The following is a 21,464-nucleotide window of genomic DNA, read 5'->3' as shown; positions in this document are numbered from 1 at the left end:
TATGCAATGTCTATCAGCCAAAGGGAAATCACCTGGTACAGAAAACAGCAGGCAAACACATCACGTGATGAGAAAAGTCATTGGTTGAAACCGACACACAAATGGCAGATGAAGTAACTCAGGGACAAAGACGGAATGTCATTACTGTCACCGTATCCTGTGCTCCAGAAGCTATGAGAACATGGATGATGCTCAGCGGAGACAGGGAAGAAATGAGAAAGACCTAAATCAGACTTTGAGGGACGAATCCGACAGGGTCTGTGAAGAAAATTCACCAGATGAGATTAAGAGCAGATCAGGCACTGAGAAAGAGAAAGTTAATGGACTTGAATACATTTAATAGAAACCATCCAAAATGAAATATGGAGAGAAAACAGACCAGAGAAAATGAGCAGAAAGTTAACTGGGGGATGTCTTCAAATGGCCTAAAATACATGTCATCAGAGTCCCAGAAAGAGAAAGAAAAGAAGACAACAGGACAAAATATTTGAAGAAATAATGACTGAAAATCTCCCATGTTTGATTTTTAAAAAACTGTAAACCTGCATGTCCGAGATGCTTAATGAACCCTGAGTCGAAGAGGTCTGAAGGAGGCACATCATAATTACATTGCTTATAGAGGATTATAACAAGATAATCTTAAGATCAGATAAAGACACATGCTACCCACAGGAGAAGGAGGGAAAGGTGAGGCAGATTCCTTATTGGAAATCGGGCAACAGGGGGAGGGGACCAAGGCCCGCAAAGCACTGAGAGAAAAGTGTTGATTCATGATTCTATGCCCAGCAACAAATGGTGTGAAGAAGGTAAAACAACTTTCTCAGACCTACAGAATCTAAAATAATTCATCATCACCAGCATATCAACACTAAGAGATGTTAAAGAAAGTCCTTCAGGGGCGCCTGGGTGGCTCAGTCGGTTAAGCATCCAACTTCGGCTCAGGTCACGATCTCACGATTCATGAGTTCGAGACCCGCATTGGGCTTTGTGCTGACAGCTCAGAGCCTGGAGCCTGCTTCGGATTCTGTGTCTCCCTCTCTCTCTTCTCCTCCCTGGCTTGCGCACTGATCTGTCTCTGTCTCTCTCAAAAATAAAGAAAACATAAAAAAAAAAAAAAGTCCTCCAGGCAGAAAGAAGACGATGCTGCACAGAGACCTGATGTGAAGACAGAGGTGCGTTCTTGGGGGGCGTCTAACACAGGAAGGACAAAATGCACGGGGATAGCACCACTGAGGCCACAGGCAAGGGAGGGAGCCGAGCTGTGCCGCTGTGAGGTTACCAAACTGTCATCAAGGGGGAGTGATATTACGTGAAAATGGGCAGTGATAAGTTAAAGCTGTGCATTACAAACCCTGAAGCATGCGTGTGAGCGCGCGCGCGCACACACACACACACACACACACACACACAATTACAGGGAACCAGGAAAGATATGATTAAATGGAATCATAAAAAATGCTCAAGTTATTCAAAAGAAGGCAGATTAAGAGGAAAAGGGAAATGAAAACCAGATGGACAATAACAAAAAATAGCAAGATCATAGATTTAAGGCCGACTCTACTCAACAGTAGCATTAGATGAAAATGCTCTACAAACCCCAATCGAAAGGCATAATTTGTGAGACTGAGTAAGAAAGCAAGACTCAGCTATGTTCTGCCTGCCCCATATCCACTTTAAATAGAAAGACACAAATAAGGGGCTCCTGGTGGCTCAGTCGGTTAAGAGTCTGACTCTTGATTTCAGCTCAGGTCATGATCGCAGGGTTGTGGGATCGAGCCCCGTGTTGGACTCCACACTCAGTGTGGAGCCTGCTTGGGAGTCTCTCTCTCTCCCTCCCTCAAATAAATAAATAAATATTAAAAAAATTAAAAGAGATTGGAGAACCCTACCACTAACACTAACTGAAAGAGCTGTAGTAGCTGTGTTATTATGAGATGAAATAGATTTCTGACCCAGGGACAAAGAAGGTCCCGGCGCAAGTCCTACAGTGTCACTTGTCAAGGGGACATAAGGCCAATGTCTCTGCAGCTAGCCGCCGAGAGTCGTGGTGCATGAAGTACAAGCCCCACCTGCTGTCCTCACCCTGGGGCACCCTGGGCTCTCTCTTCGTTCACGTTCCTTTCTCTGAGGAATATGTCCCACTGACTTAGTCTTTTGCATGTCGGGTGGCGATTTTGAATCGTGTCCACATTGTGAATGTGGTCTGGAGGCGGTTCTGGATTCTGTTATTTTTTGCCAGTGCTGTGTCTCATTTGGTTCAGCGGGTGGTGATGTCAGCTGCGCTAACCCAGGTCCCTGGGGCCGCAGCTCCAGCCTCCGTTCAGGTCTTGTCCTTGCCCGGTTGCTTCCGGAATGCTGTCTGCATGCGGTCCGGTCAGTCGGGAAGGTGGGCAGGCAGGGGTGCAGATTCCCTGTACATTTCTTCCCCAAACCGCAGTGGCCAAGCTCGGTCAGCCGTATTGATCTCATTCTCCAGGCCACCAAGACCGGCTTTCCCCTCAGACTGGCTCCCGCACGGCCCAACTGCATGTGGCCCCTGCACGTGGCCCAGCTGGAGGTGGAAAGGAGCGTTCTCTTCTGCGCTGTTTGCTCCTCAGTACCCTCACGAGGCTCCTGTTTGCACTCTGTACAGATTTTCTAGTTGTTTTCTGTGAAGGCGTGAGTGTGGTGTGATCTTACAAAAACCATCACAGGAAGCAGAAGCAGCAGTTACCCGTCCAATTTTAGAACTGCCTCCGGCATGAACTTCACATCCTCTGGGTCACGCTTGGGGAAAGTGTACATTTCATCTGCTTCAAAGTCACATGGCTTCGTGGCACTGATGAGAAATACACTGCTGTCTGGCAGGGGACACTGCAGCCTCGTAAACAGCCATAGTCCGCTGGTCCAGCGCTGGGGCTGGGGTGGGCATCGCGGAGAGAAGGCAGCGACAGAGGGCACCTGGCAGCCCTCTTCCATTTCAGATTCCGGGTCTTGGCACAACTTCCAGCTCTGGCCGAGGGGCCACGCCCCTCTTCCCTTCAACATCATCCCCTTCCACCCCGACCTGAAGTCTCCGCAGGACCTGCCTGACTTAGTCTCCCCTCCACCTCGTGGCCGCTCCTTGGCCCAGCCCCGTGCTCAGCTCCTTGCCACCTCCATTCCCCTCCACACCCGGAGGCTTCTCTAGACGGCACCCCACCCCTCCCCCACTCAGTGCCCCTCACAGGGCTCTCCCGGCTCCCTCCGGCCCCAGGTGCAGCCCCTCCGGGCCCAGCCCCCACCCTGCCTCATCCACCAGGACTATCTCGATGTTCCTTCTTCCCCCAAGAAGCCTGTCCTGACTCCCCAGCATGAGTTAGGGGCCTTCCACTCTCCTTACACTGCCCTTGTCTTCTTCAGCGCTGAAAGTCTGAGACCCAGGTGAGGCAAGCTTCCCTGTCCCAGCCAGACCCGTCACTGGGAAGGGGCACGGAGAGCCACACAGCAGCTCTGCCACGGTCAGGGAGAGTGAGAGGGGCCCCATGCTCTGCTTGCCCCGTGCAGCCCTCCACTCGGCCCAGCCTGGCCATCTCTAAAGGAGGCCCCACAGACCCCATGGGGTTGTCCAGTGGTCCCTCTGAGCTGCCTGGGTGACAGAGTGGGAGGAAGTGAGGAGGGGACCTGGGCCGAGAGCCAAGAGCCTCAGAGTGTGCTGGCCGTGCCACAGCCGAGGGGCTTTGGGGCCTCAGGACCCACACGCAGAGGGGTGCTGCCACCCCATCACCGATGGGACACCCTGGCTGGGGTGGCTCAACAGCTTGGCCAGTCACGTGGCTCCAGAGTGGGGAGCAGCCAGCCCAGTGGGATGGAGACGCTCCTGGAATGCTGCAAGCTGGGCCTCGGTCCGACCTCCCCGCCCTTCTCTCAGGAGCAGCTGTGGGGCCCAAGAGCTCTCTCTCTCATTCCAAACACTCGACTTTGCTCCTGTTTGAAGCTGACGGAGCACAGCTCAATGCCCCAGGAAACGCTAGGCTTTGTGAGGGTGAGCGGGCCCACCCACCTTGCAGAATAAGTGTGGCACGTAGGTATTCTGTAGACACCTTCGTTTTACCCAGCCCGTCTGCTGGCTATGAGTCTCAGGGAGGGAGCAGCACCTCGGCACGCCTGACACCCTCCAGACAGTCACGGCCCTTGCCCCCAGTCTCCAGCCCTGCCTGCTCTTGCCAGCACACTCCCCACCTGCCCCATCCCCTTCCCTCCTACCCCCGCCCCCAGAACCCCGACCCCTGCTCCTCTAGGGCCAGTCCACAGAGTCACCAGGTCTCTTACCGCAGTTCCTGGGCTGTGGCCTTGACTCAGCCTAGCTCTGCTTCCTGACTCATTGCCCTGTGACCTGCTGGAAAAACAACAGTATCAGCCGTGGATTAGTCCCCATTCCCTGGGCTTCTTTCTGATGCTCTCTGGAAGTCATGTGAAGAGCCCGGGATGTGTGTGTCCATCTTTTCTTTAACTATTTTCTGAGCAGGGCTGATTTTCAAATCATAAGTCACGCCTCTTTTGGTCAAATGCAGCGATTTCTCCCAGGTTGCAAATTAAATATATTTATTAAAAATAATTCTGCTGTGGGGCTGGCTCAGTCGGTTGAGCGTCCGACTTTGGCTCAGGTCATGATCTCACAGTTTGTGGGTTTGAGCCCCTCATCAGGCTCTGGGCAGACAGCTCTTGAGAGCTGACCTGCTTCAGATTCTGTGTCTCCCTCTCTCTCTGTCCCTTTCCTGCTCTCTCTCTCTCAAAAATAAATAAACACTTAAAAACATTTTTTAAATAATTCTGCTACAATGAAAACGGGGCTGGAGCAGATCTGGCCACAGTTAGTGTCAGTCCCCTACCCCTACATGCCCGGCCTGGATTACAGCCAGAGAAAAAAAGAAAGACAAGAATTGATAGGGAGAATGGGATGGCCAGGTCGGTCCATGCAGATGGTCACGGAGCAGAGAAGGGAGGAGGAAGGACAAAGACCTCAGTGCGGGGCCCTCGGGTTGGGGAGGGGGTGGCACCCAATCCCCGCGGAGGCCGGCCCGCCTCAGGGCTGTGCCTCAGGGCTGTGCCCAGATACAGGGGCACCAGCAGCTGTTCTGCTGCACTGACTCCACTGGCAGGAAAACAGAGTGGGAAATGGACCTCAGTCGGTGTCGTCCGGGGACCCCTACTCAAGGCCAGACCTGCAGGCTGTGCCCGCTGCACCCGCTCAGGTGCCCCCGGCCGCAGGGCATCGCCACGGCCCTATTACCGTAGCGATAATGCAGAGGTGTGATAAAAGCCACCTGTCATTCATAAAATGTGGCGTCGCCTTTTTGCAAAGCCATAAGCCATCCTGGGGCTCAGCCAAGAAATGGCCTATAAAATCCTGAGTAATGACCTCAAAGCATACTTTCCAATATAAGGAATATTCTAGGCAGCTGTTTGCAGAATATTTATGTGCAATAACTTTACACCCCCCCTGACTTTTAACATGTTCATAGTCTGACTCCCTTCGCCAGCAGCTCCCCCCCCCCCCAACCTTAGTAGCAGTAAAGCATCCAGAATGTGCTTGACAGTCCTGGGAGCACAGGGCCCTGTCCCCTGGGTGACAAGTGGCAGTGCTGTGCTCAGGTGCAGTGCCCTTTGCCATCGGATGTCTCGGCACGGCAGGGGCCTAGCAGAATGCCGGCTGCCTTCGGGATCTCCAAGTTACCAGGGAGGAGGAGCTCAGCCCTGTCCTGAATCTGTTCCTACGGTAACGCTGGGAACAGCAGGTTTTGTCTGGGTTGGACGAGGGTGGGCATCCTCCCTGGCGAGGGCTGGGGGGGTGGGGGGGACCCCCTCGGACCACGTGCCCCAGACAGAGCCTGAGGTGTGCAGAGGACAGGGAGCCTCAGGAGGAGGGCCCACCTGGGGCTTGCACCTGAAGGTCAAGGGATGATGAAGCTGGTGAGTACAGATCTTGAACTCCATCCCAGATGGACTCATTCCCAGATCAGCTGTCTTCCCAGAGGAGCCAAGCCTTGCCCGAATGCACTGGGGGAACAAGGTGGGTGGGCCCATGCCTGCCTCGGGCACCGCTCTGCAGCCAGAAGGCAGCTAAGCCTGCTGGTGCCCCGAAGTGCTTTCTCTGCCCATCCTATGTGAGGGTTCCTTCTGCCTGCGGGCAAGGGGACGCTGCCAGGCCAGCAAAAACGTCTGCATGCTTCACTCTCTTGAGCCACAGCTCCTGGATGAAGGAGCAGGGCCAGCGGCAACCCCAAATCCAGACTCAGCTGCCCAGGCCCCACAGTCTGTCCAGGGTGTGTCTCTGGGAAGGAGGGGGCAGTGGTGCCCAGGGCCTTACAGCCTCGGCTCCCAGGGGCAGAGAAACTGCAGGGTGGTGAGCACAGGCCAAGATGTCGGCCAGCATAAAGACACTGCGGCTGAAATGGGCATCCATAGAACCGATCGGTCAAATCTGCAACAGCAAAATCCCCATCAGCTCCTGTCACATGGGCTCAGCGACTTCAGTAATGTCGGGTGCGGGGCTTCACTGCGGGCCCCCAGCAGTGAGGTGGTGGCCACTACCAAGGGACTATGCTCTCCTGGTTGGCAGGCTGTTGACTGGACAAGTGTGGAAATAATCGCCCTTCACTTGCCTAAGGTCTCAATCCTTGAGGGCCTGATTTTGATTCACAGAGGGCCTCAGTAACTATTTTAACTGGGGGTAGGGTCCCTGGGTCCCATGCCACGTCAAGCATCCACAGCCACCATGGGAGGTTTTAAGGCAAACTGTGCTATGACCTTGGAGAACGCAGGGCAGGTGCCACTGCAATAGTTAAGATGAGGCCTGTCTATGCGATTCCTATTTTATGTTGGTGTTTTACCCAGGTCTGGACCACCTTATTGAGGCCCCGGTCCCACATTCCTGCCCCTAAGCAGGCATTCTGTACCAGGAGCTGGGCAGGGCTGGGAAGCACAGCAGAGCCGTAGCTGAGCTGGGTACCAGCAAGGGCAGGTCAGGGTCCATGGCACCAGGAGCCAAGCCACAGGTGGCTCTCCACGACACCTGGCCAACTGTGGCCGTATAGTCACTGTGGACTGCTAGGTAAAGCATACGGGCACCTGTGCTGGTGAAAATGTTCCAGAATTTACCGTGGCCAGTGGTTATGCATTTATGAACACACTAAGACTACAGGAGTATACCCTTTAAATGGGTGACTTGGGTGCTAGGTGAATCGCAGTTCAGTGAAGCTGTTTGAGTGAACAAAAGGAAGAAGGAATGAACAAGGAAACTGGGAAAAGGAGCAAATTAGTGAGCACTGCCTGACATTGGATGCTGGGGACTGCAGCCAGCACCGGGGCCACCTCTGTGAGGCTGAGCAGCCTACCTCACTCGGGGAGCTGCATCTGCCCTTCTGTGAGACAGTGCTCTTGCCACCTGCAGGCCTGGGGCCACTCGAGCGAGGGGATGTTTTGAAAGCAAACGCGATAACACAATTTCAGTCTGTAGCACAGACTGACACGTGTTGTCTGGGTGTTTATATGTTAGTAAAAGATTTCCTGAACCAAAGGGCATTTCAGCAATGGTCAGAGGCTCCTTCTCAGCTACCGGGAGTGGGTCTGACAGAAAATGGGAACTGTGCTCCTGGGTAAAGGTCACGGCCTCAGCCTAGATCTGTGGGCCTACCACCCTCTCAGCAGTGGAGGGTTCACTTGGAGGCCCCTCTCTCTCTCCAAGTGGAAAATGAGATCAGCCTGACAGATGGGCCAATTCTAGACAATCCAAAGGAAGTGGGAGTCTGTGGACTCCATGAGTCATGGGTGACCGAGCCAGGCTGCTCAGGGCCATGGGGCCCTAAGGTCAAGGTCATGGTGAAGATGCCCACGGACAGGGGCTGGGGCTCTGATGCTAGTTGCTGGCCAGATGCAAATGGACACAGTGTGGAAAATGCTACTGCGTCCATACACAAGAATGGGACGTTCCAGGCCCTCGGGGGGAGCCGTGGCAAGAGCCGTGGATCCCGCAGGCATCCCTCTCTCCCTGAACAAAATGAGGAAAACCAAAGGAGTAGATAATACTGACAAGAGACTTCTGCAGGGCCAGCAGTGAAGGAAACATTCCTGTGCAATCAGGGCGCAGGGGGAAACGAGGCCTATTTCCAGGCCTGATGCTTGGCATTTGTGCAAAACTGGGTTTTGTATTAGTGCCCGCACGCTGGAGCCTGGAACCCCCTGACGTTTGCTACCCCACCGCTCCAACATGTGCTGGAGCCCCTGCCCACGTGGACGGTTGTCTGGGGTGGCCTTGCTCTCAACGGGTCCCTGGGACAGTGTGCGCTGGTGGGTCCCACCTCGGAGGGGTAATTGGGGTGCCACCTCATTGTGTCAGAATAACAGCAAGATCTATGTGGCCTCCTCTGCTCTGCAATTGTGAAAACGAGTCCCAGAGCAAGAAAGGGGCTGTCCAAGGTCACAGAGGGGCCTCGCACAGGTCAGTACTGCAGGCCCCACTGTCAATGTGTTTTCATTTTTTTTTTTTCTCTAAATACACATTTTTGGGCACCTGAGTGGCTCAGTCAGTTAAGCATCCGACTTCGGCTCAGGTCATCATCTCACAGTATGTGAGTTCGAGCCCTGCGTCAGGCTCTGTGCTGACAGCTCAGAGCCTGGAGCCTGCTTCAGGTTCTGTGTCTCCCTCTCTTTCTCTGCCCCTCCCCTACTCATGCTCTGTCTCTCTCTCTCTCTCTCTCTCTCTCTCAAAATTTTTTTTAACATTTATTTATTTTTGAGACAAAGAGAGACAGAGCGTGAACAGGGGAGGGGCAGAGAGAGAGGGAGACACAGAAACCGAAGCAGGCTCCAGGCTCTGAGCTGTCAGCACAGAGCCCGACGCGGGGCTTGAACCCACGGACTGTGAGATGATGACCTGAGCCAAAGTCGGACGCTTAACCGACTGAGCCACCCAGGTGCCCCCATTAAAAATTTTTTAATACAATAAATAAATACACGTTTTTACTGAGGTGTGGCTTACATACACAAAAGCTTTATAAAGTGAAAATATGTGTGTACTTTGTACTCAGATCCAGAAATAAAAAAGATCCCATGCACTTACAAACATCCACTTGCAGGCCCGCAGAATCTCGGCAGCTACACACCCGAGCTGGTACTTAGTACTGTCTTTCCATTTCAGGCACTGGGTTCACTACATATGGGTATTATAGAAGACAGTTGACCTGGAATGACACGGGGGTAGGGGCACCAATTCCCCACACAGTTGGAAATCCATGTGTAACTTCTGACTCCTCAGAAACTTAACTACTCATACCTTACAATTGACCAGAAGCTTTACTGATAACATAAACAGTTGATTGCCACATATTTTGTATGTTACATGTATTATATACTGTATTCTTACAGTAAAGTAAGCTAGAGAAGAAATGTTACTAAGAAATCATAAGGAAGAAGAAATGCATTTAAAGTACTGTACTGTATTTATTGAAGAAAAAAAACCCTTGTATAAGTGGACCCATGCAGTTCAAACCCATGTTACTCAAGGGTCACCTGTAGTTTTACTTCTCCTTTCCTAATGCACGACAAATGCTGAACTTATCAGTGATTAGGTGTTCCTATATTCTCACATATGCACTGAGGCTACAACTTTCCCTCTAGTTCCAGCCTTACCTGCATCTCTGTGCTGGGGTCCGCCTGGGAGAACTGCAGAGGGTGGCAGAAGACCACCGGCCAGTGAGCCTGGGCCTCGATCTGGCCAGAAAGCGCACATCCCTCATCCTCATTCCACCACTAGAAGTGCAGGTGTCCATCCAGTGAGACTCCTGTCAGGAGGAGATTCCCCCAGGCTGGCTATCTTCTGGGAGCCCAGGGACCCCTCGAGTTGGGCCACCATCAAGGAACACATCCCAACACCACTGCTTGCCCCGTGAGTCCAAGGAAGGGGAAACAACCTTGTTGTGAGGCCCAGGGCTCCAGCCAGTCCTTGCTCCCAGATGGGTCAGAAAATACCACTAAGGAGAGCTGCTGAGGGGCTGGGCCTGCTAGACACATCCATCAGTCCACCCTTGGCTGTGAAACGCAGGTCACAGCCCAGCTCCCTGGCCTCTCATGGTCCAGGCTAATTAGATCAATTACAGGGGCACCTGGGGCACCAGAGCAGGTTGTGCCAAATGGTTGGGGTGAGTGGGGTAACCCTGGACCCCTCTCACTGTCTATCCTTTAGGAAGCAACCAACGGGTAGCTGTGTTTTTTATGGGCAGTGACAAAACTCCAGCCCAGAGCCCTTCACCTGCTCTGCACTGAGTGGCCAGAGGCCAAGTAAGGGCCCCACACATGCCTGGTGCCTACTCTGTTATTAGAACTGACATTAGGCTGCTCTTACAGTCAGCTAACATTTCAGAGTGAGTTCCCTCCATGCCAGCCTCTGCTCTGGGAGTTTCTACATATTGTAGTTGCTTCTTAAAAGGTCTATGAAGTAGTAAGTATTGTTATTACACCCACTGCAGAGTTGGGGAAACTGAGGCATGAAGAGAGTGACTAACTGCTGGGTTCTGAACTCCTATAGCCTGACCCCAGGCCCACAGGCACCGGCCCTGCTGTGGAAGCCCAGATCATTTGGGGCTGCTTCTCTTGCACCTGAATCCTCCTCTGAGCCCCCCACTCCACACACGCTGGACCCAGAGACCCCAAGAAGCAGCATCACAGCCGCCAGAGAATGGGTTCATGTCCTTGCAAATCAGGCTTCGATTATAATCCTTGTCGGGAGATTCGGGTGTTGGAGAGAAACAGAGCTTGACAACTATCTTCTCATTACAGAAGCTCCCCGTCTCCAGTTCCTGGCAAATGATAGGCTGGCGCAGGCAGGGCCCAAGACAAGCCAGGCTGGAGACACAGACGCTAATCAGGGTGGACACGCCCAGTGACAGAGACCTATCCACAGCACCTGTCACCATGGCCCTGCGTTGGCTGCTGGCTGCTCCTGAATGTTCACTATTGGCAGCTGTGCCTGGAGCTTCCTCCCAGAGCCTGGGCCTGCACTGAGGCTGCTCCCTTCCACAGAGGGATGGGGTCCACTCAGGACAGGAGAGTCATGGTGGGAGTCTGGGGGAGAGTGCTGTCCTTCCAGAAGGTGGCCATATGCGGAAGGAGCAGCATGGAGGTTGGGGAGCATGTGGTCCAGCCTGGGGAACGCAACACTCCCTGAGAGCCCCAGCTGCAGCCCAGAGGCCATGGGAGACATGGGAGCCACGTCCTTGGAAGGCTCACTTCCTTTCGTGCTCGGCCCTGGGAGTGTGCCCAGCTTGGGGGGCTTGTGAGAGTCCAACCGCCACCAGACTCTGAGTTTGAGCTGATCCTGGGGCTGGTTTCCCAAGGGAAGGCCCAGCCATAAGTAAGCCTGGGAGGGTCCCCCGTCGCCCTGCTTCCTAAAGGTGCTCTAGCCCCTCCCCCTCCTCCATCCTCCTGTCTCTGTGTGTGCCGAATCTCATACCAAGTCCACCTGCTGTCCCAAACCTCCCCGACCTTCACATCTCTGCGTATTTGTTTGACTGGGAAAACTTTGGCTACACTAGTCTGTAAACTTACCTCCGTGAACAGCATGCTGTGGACAGATTCCACTGTTGTCGAACATTCTTCATAAACACGGCTCCTAGTGATGAAACAGACATTCACCACACGATTGCGTCAGGATGCACCTCCTTGCTAGTAGGCACTCACCTGGTTTCCAGCGTGTCACGATAATGAAGTGAACCTCTTCCTGCACGCAGCTTGGGTGGGGACTCTAGCTACTGTCCTAGGAAAGATTCCTGAAGGAGAACTGCTGGGCCAAAGAGCACGTCTGTTTACTCCAAGGCTGCATGTGTGTGCGTGTGTGCATGTGTGTGTGCGTGTGTTTACGTGGGTGAGGGTGACAATCTCAAACCTACGCAAAGGTTGCAAGTGTGGTGCAAGGATTTTTGTCTGACTGCTCTAAAAATAAGCTGCTGACTGGAAGGCTCCATCACCCCCAGAATCTTTCCACAAACGAGGACACTGTGCTACATCAGGGCGGCACAACCATCAAAATCAAACCAGGAAAGGGACACGATGCTTTGTTAATCCCGTTACACTGCACTAACCTAATCCTGGGCTCCATCCAAGTTTTGCCATTTGTCCCCATGCTGCCATTAGAGAAAGAAGGTCCAGCTTAGAGCTGTGTGCTGGCTTCTTTACCCTCTTTCTTCTCAGTCAGGAGAAGCTCTTAGTCTCGTCGGGACTCTCGCGATCTTGGTGCATTTGAAGAATACAGGTCAGTTATTTTGTGGAGCATCTGTCCATTTGGGTTTGTCTGATGTCTCGTCATGATTAGATGCACCTCTAGCAGGAATCCTGCACAAGGAACTGTCCTAATCACACATCAGGTGGCAATTTGTCCCCTTACGGATGATGTTCCTGTCACCTGACTACCCCCGTGTCCCCTAGTCTTCTCCACTTATTTTCTTTGCAGTTAATAAGAATTTTGAGAGAGGGGCACCTGGGTGGCTCAGTCAGTTGACCATCCGACTCTTGATTTCAACTCAGGTCATGATTTCACGGTTCGGGAGTTTGAGCCCTGCACTGGCCTCTGTACTAACAGTACGGAGCCTGCTTGGGATTCTCTCTCTCTCCTCTCTCTGCGCCTCCCCCCCCCACCCGTGTGTGCTCCCTCTCTCTCTCAAAATAAATAAACTTTAAAAAAAAAAGAATTTTGAGAGGAGGAACTTTGAGTCTATTTCAATGTTCCATTTCTCATGGAATTTTGAACTTATTTGTGCATTTCTTTACATCAGTTTAATGTGTGGTTTCTAGTATATGCAAGCTGTCCCTAATTTTACTTATTCTGATGCTGCAATTGTCCTACAGTTGGCAGGTGGGACCCTCCATACTGGCTTCTGTGGTGTTTGATGTGTTGCCACCATTCTGGAACCATTTCCTGTCTCACACAGTCTGATGTTTCCTGCTCATCTTTCCCTGCTCCAGCGCCAAAATGAGCTGTCGGCCCAAAAAGTCCTCATTTCTTTTAGTGCAAGGGGTACTCGGGCCAATCTCTCGGGGTGCTGTGTGCAGAGTGCCGGGTTGCCTACTTGCGGGCTCCCCAGTGGATGCTGCCTCCTCCAAGGAAGCTCTGAGTGATGACCCACCATGCTGGCCTCATCCTGCCCTTGCCCCTGGGCTCATTCCCCGAAAAGAATGGCCCTGAAATCTTTAGGAAGGGACTGAACAGTGAAAGGGAAGTAGAAAAAGAGGAGCCGTGTCAACATCTCTCATTAATTAAGGCTGAAGAAAGTCTGTATTTTCCTACCACCAGTACCACCACAAGAACTTGAAATGCCTCATTACCAACGCTGCATACAATCCTCTTAAAGTCAGTAACAATTTCCTATCTAAGTCTGATTTGCTCAGTAACGATGCTAAACATTTTTCCGTGTTTACTATTCTCATTTTTGTGTTTGTCTTCCATGTCTTTTGCCTTTTGATAATCATTTCTAAGAAATTCTTACATACTAGGGGAGCAGGCCTATAAATTTTTTATAATTAAATTACCTTCCTAATTTTTCATCCTTATTTTCGTCTTAATTTATAATTTCAATGTCAATTCAAATCTGTTTTTTGTGTGCTCGCTTACATTTTTTTCTTAAAAATGACATTTTCATCTTAGAGTGGATAAAACTTAGAGTTTTCTACTTAGAGTCCTGTTTTGTCTTGTCTTCTTGTTCTTTTGTGGTTTTATTTTGAAATCAAATCTGCCTACAATTTACTACATTCTAAGTACATTCTTAGCACATTCTAAGATCTACTTTTAGTGTATGTAATTTATTTCTTGGTCCCATATGATTGACTGAATAACTGTTCTTCATTGATTAATGATGGTCCTATTAACATTTAGTAGATTGTTACATGAACACATAAGATTATTGCATAAATTCTGATTCTTTCCAGAGTGATCTATGATCTTCCATTGATATAAATGAGGGCTCCTGCAGGCACACTACCTTTCGTGGCTGATTGTAGCTTGGACTACAGCTGGAGGTCTGATAAGTAATCTCTGACCTCAAGAGAGACCTCTTCTCTTAAAGTGCTTGTGGTTCTTCACATTCACTTCTTCTCCAGGTGAGCTTGAATCACAGTAGCAGGCTTCAAAGATCGAGATATAATTTTGTCGTGACTCATACGACATCTTTAAAACCCAGGAGAATTAACGCATATGCTATTCAGTCTTTGCCTTCCGGTGATGATGTCTCTTTCACTCACTGTTTTAATAACCTCAGTGAGATAGTGAGCATTTTCCACATTAAGCCACTGTCTTTCTGGAGAAGTTAATTCCTAGGTACTTACCACTGAGATCAGGCCTCAGTTTGTCCCTATCACATTTTCCAAATCACTACGGACTTTCTTTGGAAACATGCTCATTTCATACATCTTGTTGCCATTGTCCTCACTACAAAATACTATGCATTTCCCACCTCCCCCCACCGCCCTGGCTCTATATCCCAGACACATTTGCTCAGGTTTGCAGTGGCCAGCCATGTAGCCAGCTCCCTGCATCTGGAAGGAGAGGTCCTGATGGGAAGGGCCCACCATGGTGGACTTGGGGAAGAACCCCCCAGAAGACGCCCAGGCAGCCCTACCCTCTGATGTGCCCAGAGCCAGCAGGGACCCTCTTCTGCCAAACCCACACCCACACACCCACCCGCAGTCCCTGTGCTCTTTGCTCATGGAAATACCTCCATGGTCTGTGATTACTCACCCACGTTCCCAACTTCCTGTGCTGTAGGCAACTTGTGTCTCTTTCTTTTTACTTCATTTGTTCTTTACATATTTTTCAACCTCCCAGCATCCCTGTGAGAAGGAAGGGCAGCGAACAACACTGAACACCACCAGATCATCATAGCCTGCCGTCTCTTACAGGGGAGCCTTAGAAACCGAGACCCTCCCCACACTCACTTAAGGAGCAAATACACAGTATGAAATGAAGACCTATAGCACACACACCTCCCTCCCGTCTTTTCACGAAAGACCGCGCTCAGTGGCAGTCAGAGCGACACTGCATGACGGTCACCTCTCGCTCATCTCTCAGGATAACAGAGGCCCGCGCTCCCACTGTCAGCCTGTGGTCATGGGATCATGTGCCCCTCCTTGCACAGGGGGCAGACTAGGCAGAGACCTGGCTTCCGAGGTCCCGGGGCCCTTTGGCCCTCCTATGACCCCTGGTGATCTGCATCTGGGCGGCTTCCCGAAAACCCATCTCGTCAAGTGTATCCGGTCTCCAGCAATTGTTTCCTGAAGATGTGGATTACAGAATGGAGGGACCTTTGGTGAAATCTGCATTGTGCATTTTCCTGCAAGGACATCTCCAAAGACATTTTAAAAATACATGTGGAAAAAAATCAGGTTTTCAAAAATAGTAAATGTTACAAACTAAGCTGCACATTTCCTCTTTTCTGTATAAAACAGAACACGCGTGGTTATTTTTAGCTCCTGGAGCTCCACTGGGAATGTGGAGCATTAGTATGTGCCAGTGTATACACAGAGAAGTCCTTGTGTTGTCAGCCGCTCAAGCCCTGTAAGGGCACGTGTCTTCCTAAAGGATGCGTGTAAGCAAACCACTGTCCTCCCTTATGCTGATGCTGGTCTGAGCGTGAATGGGCTGAGGCGGGAAGGAGATGGGTGGGTGCTGTGGACACAGATCATTTACTCGGCAGACAGTCCCCACTTCCTGCCCGAGGGGCTCTGGGACTGAGGAGTCAGTGGGAGGGAAGCAAGACGGACAGGGTCCTGCGCTGGAGGCACTCCGTCTGGTGGAGGGAGGAATGCCGTTCTCTCAACCCTCTTGGGGTCTCTGGCCTGGGCCTGAGACTTAGCAGGAGAAAGACACACAAGTTTATTTTACGTAAGTTTTTCATCACATGGGAGGGAGCCCTCATAAGGAGAATGAAGACCCAGGAGTGGCAAAAACGAGAGGTTTCATGCTAGTGTGAACAGAAAGGGACAGTGGGAAAGTATCCAAAATACCTGGATAGGAGTTATTTCAACAAGAATTCTCTCGGCCTGGGCTGCCGTCCCCTTGGCAAGACCACTTCCTTCCCCCTGGTGCAGGGACAGCGACTTCACCCTGGTCTGTGTCCTGCTCTCAGGAAGAAAGGGGGAGGTACGGACGTTCTTCTTGTACCTGCTGTTTTTCAAGTGCCTTTTGCTCGAATCATCTTATGCCAAAGTGGGGTGGCCGTCTTGGGGTGGCGTGTTTGGCCACCGTTTACGGTGAACAAGTAGGAAGACGAGTGACAGTTTGCACCGTGCCGTGTTCTGGCTGAAAGACACATAAGGGAAGCCCTTCCAAACCTGCTCCAGACAGACTCCAGGCACAGGCTGGGGGTGGGGGCTGTAAAGGACATTTGTTTTCAAAGTCATGAGTCCTACGCAAAAAAAAAAAAAAAAAAAAAAAAACACACGGCAACACGGCACATACTTTGTTTAACTTGTGAGGAACACGTAAGATATTACAACCAGTTCAAGGCAGAGTTCACACACATTTGTATACAGGCAATCAGAAATGCTGAAATAAATCTACAAATAGATGTCAGTATCAACAGGGCAATTGCACTCCAAAGGACAAAATTTAGTTGCATTTCTATGGGCAATAATTAGTTGCATTATTATAAGTTTCCTACAGTTTAAAAGCTGTAAAATAGCTCAAGGCAATAAAAGGCACAGGCCCGAACTGAATCACAAAACCTAGAAGGGGAACGACAATAATTTTTTTGTTTTTCTACCTTAATGTTTCACATTTTTTTCTAACAGGGCAAACATTCAGTTCTGTCTCAGCATGGCTAGGCCTCTGCATGAGGTGATATGGTGTCTTTCAGAAAACTGAGCCAGAGACCAGTGCACTGGGAATGGGGTGAGGGCTGCAATCCCAGGGAAGGAGTAAGAGGCAGGAGCAGGAGTGTCAGTGGGAAGAAAGGGGAATAAATACAAAGTGATGCCCTTTGGTTTTGTTGTTGGTGGGTTTTTTTGGGTTTTTTTTTTTTTTTTTGGCTTGCCACAGATTATAAAGGAAACAGCAAGATGATGGCTCACTGAGTTATCTTCAGGGAGACTTTAGGGAACCACTGCCTCTCTAGACCTTCTAGAGAAAAGGCAAGCAATTTATCTGCCAGTCTCTTCAGGTTGGTCAAGACCCTTCCAAGCATCTACTGGCCTTTGCCCTAAGCAGGAGCTGTGACCACCGGGGAAGTCATCACAGTAGAGGCAGGCTTCTCGAACCATAAAGAGGTGCACCTGCACACACTCTGGCTGGGCCACGTGAGGTGGAGCGGATGGGGTAGACGGAAGGGGTGGGGTCGATGGGGCCAGTGAGGCAGGTGGGGCGGATGGAAGTGATGAGGGAGCTTGGGGCACAGCGAGGGCAAACACAGGCTGGCATCACCCCCACCTCCCTCCCCGGTGGAATATGTGTGATATTCCTCGGACACCCCTGGCTGCCCAAGAACAAAGGAAAGGGGTTTAAGTGCTTTTGCCATGGTGATGTGGGAAACTGCAGCAAATGAAAAATTAAATTTCCTTACTGCCTACAGCCCATTGACAAGTCCTTGAGACCCGCAGAATGACCTCCCTCTAGGAGCTCAGATGCCTCGATGATGACACTTTGCCGGGGCCAAAAGAGAACCCTAGCTTAACATTATCCCAACCTCAAGGTTCCTGTAAGTCTACTTCCTTTATCTCAACTGCCCCAAGATACATGCTGGCAATCGCACTCCAAACTTACGGCCCCCCGATAAACATCTGGGGGGGTCTCATGACCGAGGTTTTACTAAATGGTAATAAATGGTGTTTCCCTAGCAACAGCTAACCCCTCAAGGTCCCAGAAACCTTGTTTCCAAAATTCCTTAGAGACTTACTCTATCCCTGACCCCCTCCCAACCTACGGGTAAAGAATGAGTTACCTGTCACGACCCCAGAGCAGCTCTTCGCCATGGGTCCTGTCCACATACTTTAATAAAATGACCTTTTTGCATCAAAGATATCTTCAAGAATTCTTTCTTGGCTGTTGGCCCCAGACCCTATGAACCCATCACCCCAAAACATCATCAGGACGGATGAGACAAGTGAGACAGACGGAGAAGATGGAAAGAGCGGAATGGGCGGGCCAGATGGAAGGGCATTCCTGCCGGCAGAGATCATTTTGCCTCTGTCACCATGTTCTACTTGCCTGCTAACAGTACCTGGGAAAAGTCTGAGCTTCTGTGGCATCTAAAGGAAGGAAAACACTCCCAACCCGACCATCCCTGCCCAGCTTGCCAGAGGCCAACACCAAAGCACATGTGGCCCAGGGGCCCAGTGGCCCAGTCTGGGCTGTGGTGAGGACACGTGGATGCCAGGGAGGACTGCTGTCCACAGACAGCTGGGAGCTCCGTCTGGACTCTGCCCTGTGGCCTTCTCCTTGTGTTACGTTCGCCTGTATCCCTCTGCTGTAATAAACCACGGCCCTGGGGCGCCTGGGTGGCTCAGTCGGTTAAGCGTCCAACTTCGGCTCAGGTTATGATCCCATGGTCCGTGAGTTCGAGCCCCGCGTTGGGCTCTGTGCTGACAGCTCAGAGCCTGGAGCCTGCTTCAGATTCTGTGTCTCCCTCTCTCTCTGACCCTCCCCCATTCATGCTCTCTCTCTGTCTCAAAAATAAATAAACGTTAAAAAAAATAATAAATTTAAAAAAATAAACCATGGCCCTGAGTACATCAGCTCTCACTGAGCTCTGAGAGTCCTACTGGGGCACCCCCTACTTGCAGTCTGTTCCCTCAAACCCTGCAATAATGTTAGCTCTATGTGCATGAGAGCACTTGAGAGCCCGGAAAACTATCCGGAAAAATGCTGAAAGTAGATACCTCTGGGGTGCAGCACGCACATATGTGTTCTCATCAGTCTGTATGTGTATGTAAAGCACCTGTAACACACCCGCCTCTGCTCTGCCACTCACGTGGTTGCGGGCTCAGCGGGCTCATCACTTCAGTGAAACGCAGTAGACCACTTCTTACTGTGAGCTTCACCAGGACACTTAGGTTTGCACCCAAGCACGTTTATGCCGCTTGTCCACACTCTCCCTACTGCTGAGCTCATTTATTATTATGGAAACCAGCTTCCGGCTAGTGCTAATGAAAGAAAGTGGTTTCTATGAAAACCAGGATAAACTTGACTTGGAAAATCAAGATAAAGGCAAGTTGAGGTTCTTTTAAAAATGGATCTTGAATTAGGTATAGACAAGATAACTATTAAACAGAAAATAATTTTTGAATATTTGGAAGAATTCTGGTCTTAGACTGCCTTACAAATACACTCGATTTCTCAGTCCACTTTAGAAAAACACTGAAACCACACATCTTAGGAAGACAAATTAAGGATGCGGTTTATACTAAAAATGGAGACTAAGAATCCAGTTGTGAGACAAGTGCTCACTCAGACTCTTCAGCCCCATACAGAAACATCCAGAGTTGTGACAGGAGCCAGAAGTGGCCACATTAGGAAGGCGGTTAGGGGTGTGGTGACCTCTGGGCGGGATACTGACCAGGAAGGAAGCAGGGGGCTTTCTGGAGCCATGACATTGTCATGCATCTTGTCCGACTTTCCACGTTTGTCACAACTTACCAACATGTGCAGTTAAAACCTGAAGGTTTCACTCTATGAAAAGTGATCTCAATAAAGTTGTTAAAAATTAATGCACAGATAGCTACAAATTTTAAGTCAAAATATATGTAGCCTGTATCTCCTTCCTGTCTATTACCTATTTTCACAGCTTTTATATTTAAATGACAGATCATGTTGGCTTCACAGAACTGTTTCTTCTAGCCATATATGAAAGGCCCACACTAATATCATCTTCAATGGGGGAGAAACTGAGAGCTTTCTCCCTGAAATTAGGAACACGACAGGGTTGGCCACCCTCACCACTGTTGTCTAACATAGAGTTGGAAGTCCTAGCTACAGCAATCAGACAACAAAATGAAATAAAACGCATTCAAATAGGCAAAGAAGTCAAACTTTCACTTTTCACAGATGACATGATACTCTACATGGAAAACCCAAGAGGCTCCACCAAAAAACTGCTAGAACTGACACATAAATTCAGCAAAGTCGCAGGATATAAAATCGATGTATAGAAATTGGTTGCATTTCTATACACCAGTAATGAAGCAACAGAAAGAGAAAGAATCGATCCCATTCACAATTGCACCAAGAACCATAAAATACCTAGGAATAAACCTAACCAAAGACGTAAAAGATCTGTATGCGGAAAACTATAGGAAGTTTATGAAAGAAATTGAAGACAACAGAAAGAAATGAAAAAAACATTCCATGCTCATGGACTGGAAGAACAAATATTGTTAAAATGTCAGTACTACCCAAAGCAATCTACACATTCAATGCAATCCTTATCAAAAGAACACCAGCATTCTTTGTAGAGCTAGAACAAACAATCCTAAAATTTGTATGAAACCACAAAAGACCCTGCATAGCCAAAGAAATGGTGAAAAACAAAAACAAAGCAGGAGGCATCGTAATCCCAGACTTTAGCCTTTACTACAAAGCTATAATCATCAAGACAGTATGGTATTGGCACAAAGAACAGACACCTAGACCAATGGAATAGAATAGAGAACCCAGAATTGGACCCACAAATGTATGGCCAATTAATCTTCGACAAAACAGGAAAGAGTATCCAATGGGAAAAAGACAGTCTCTTTAGCAAATGGTGCTGGGAGAACTGGACAGCAACATGCAGAAGAATGAGGGGCACCTGGGTGGCTCAGTCAGTTAAGCGGCTGACTTCAGCTCAGGTCATGATCTCACAGTTCATGAGTTCGAGCCCCGCGTCGGGCTCTGTGCTGACAGCTTGGAGCCTGGAGTCTGCTTCGGATCTGGGTCTCCCTCTCTCTCTGCCCCTCTCCCACTTGCACTCTGTCTCTGTCTCTCTCAAAAATAAATAAACATTGAAATAAATAAATAAGATGCAGAAGAATGAAACTGGACCACTTTCTTACACATACACAAAAATAAATGCAAAATGGATAAAAGACCTAACTGTGAGACAGGAAGCCATCAAAATCCTAGAGGAGAAAAGAGGCAACAATCTCTTTGACCTCGGCCATAGCAACTTCTTACTCAACACGTCTCCAAAGGTGGGGAAGTAAAAACAAAAATGAACTACAGGGACCTCATCAAGATAAAAAGCTTCTGCACAGCAAAGGAAACAATCAGCGAAACTAAAAGGCAGCCGACGGAATGGGAGAAGATATTTGCAAATGACATATCAGATAAAGGGTCAGTATCCAAAATCTTATCAAACTCCAAACCCAAAACACAAATAATCCGGTGAAGAGATGGGCAGAAGACATGAAGAGACACTTTTCCAAAGAAGACATCCAGGTGGCCAACCGACACATGAAAAACTGCTCCACATCACTCATCATCAGGGAAA

This window comes from Panthera uncia, chromosome E3 (assembly GCF_023721935.1).
Source record: "Panthera uncia isolate 11264 chromosome E3, Puncia_PCG_1.0, whole genome shotgun sequence".
Classification (NCBI taxonomy): domain Eukaryota; kingdom Metazoa; phylum Chordata; class Mammalia; order Carnivora; family Felidae; genus Panthera; species Panthera uncia.
Note: the sequence above shows the minus strand (reverse complement) of the source record.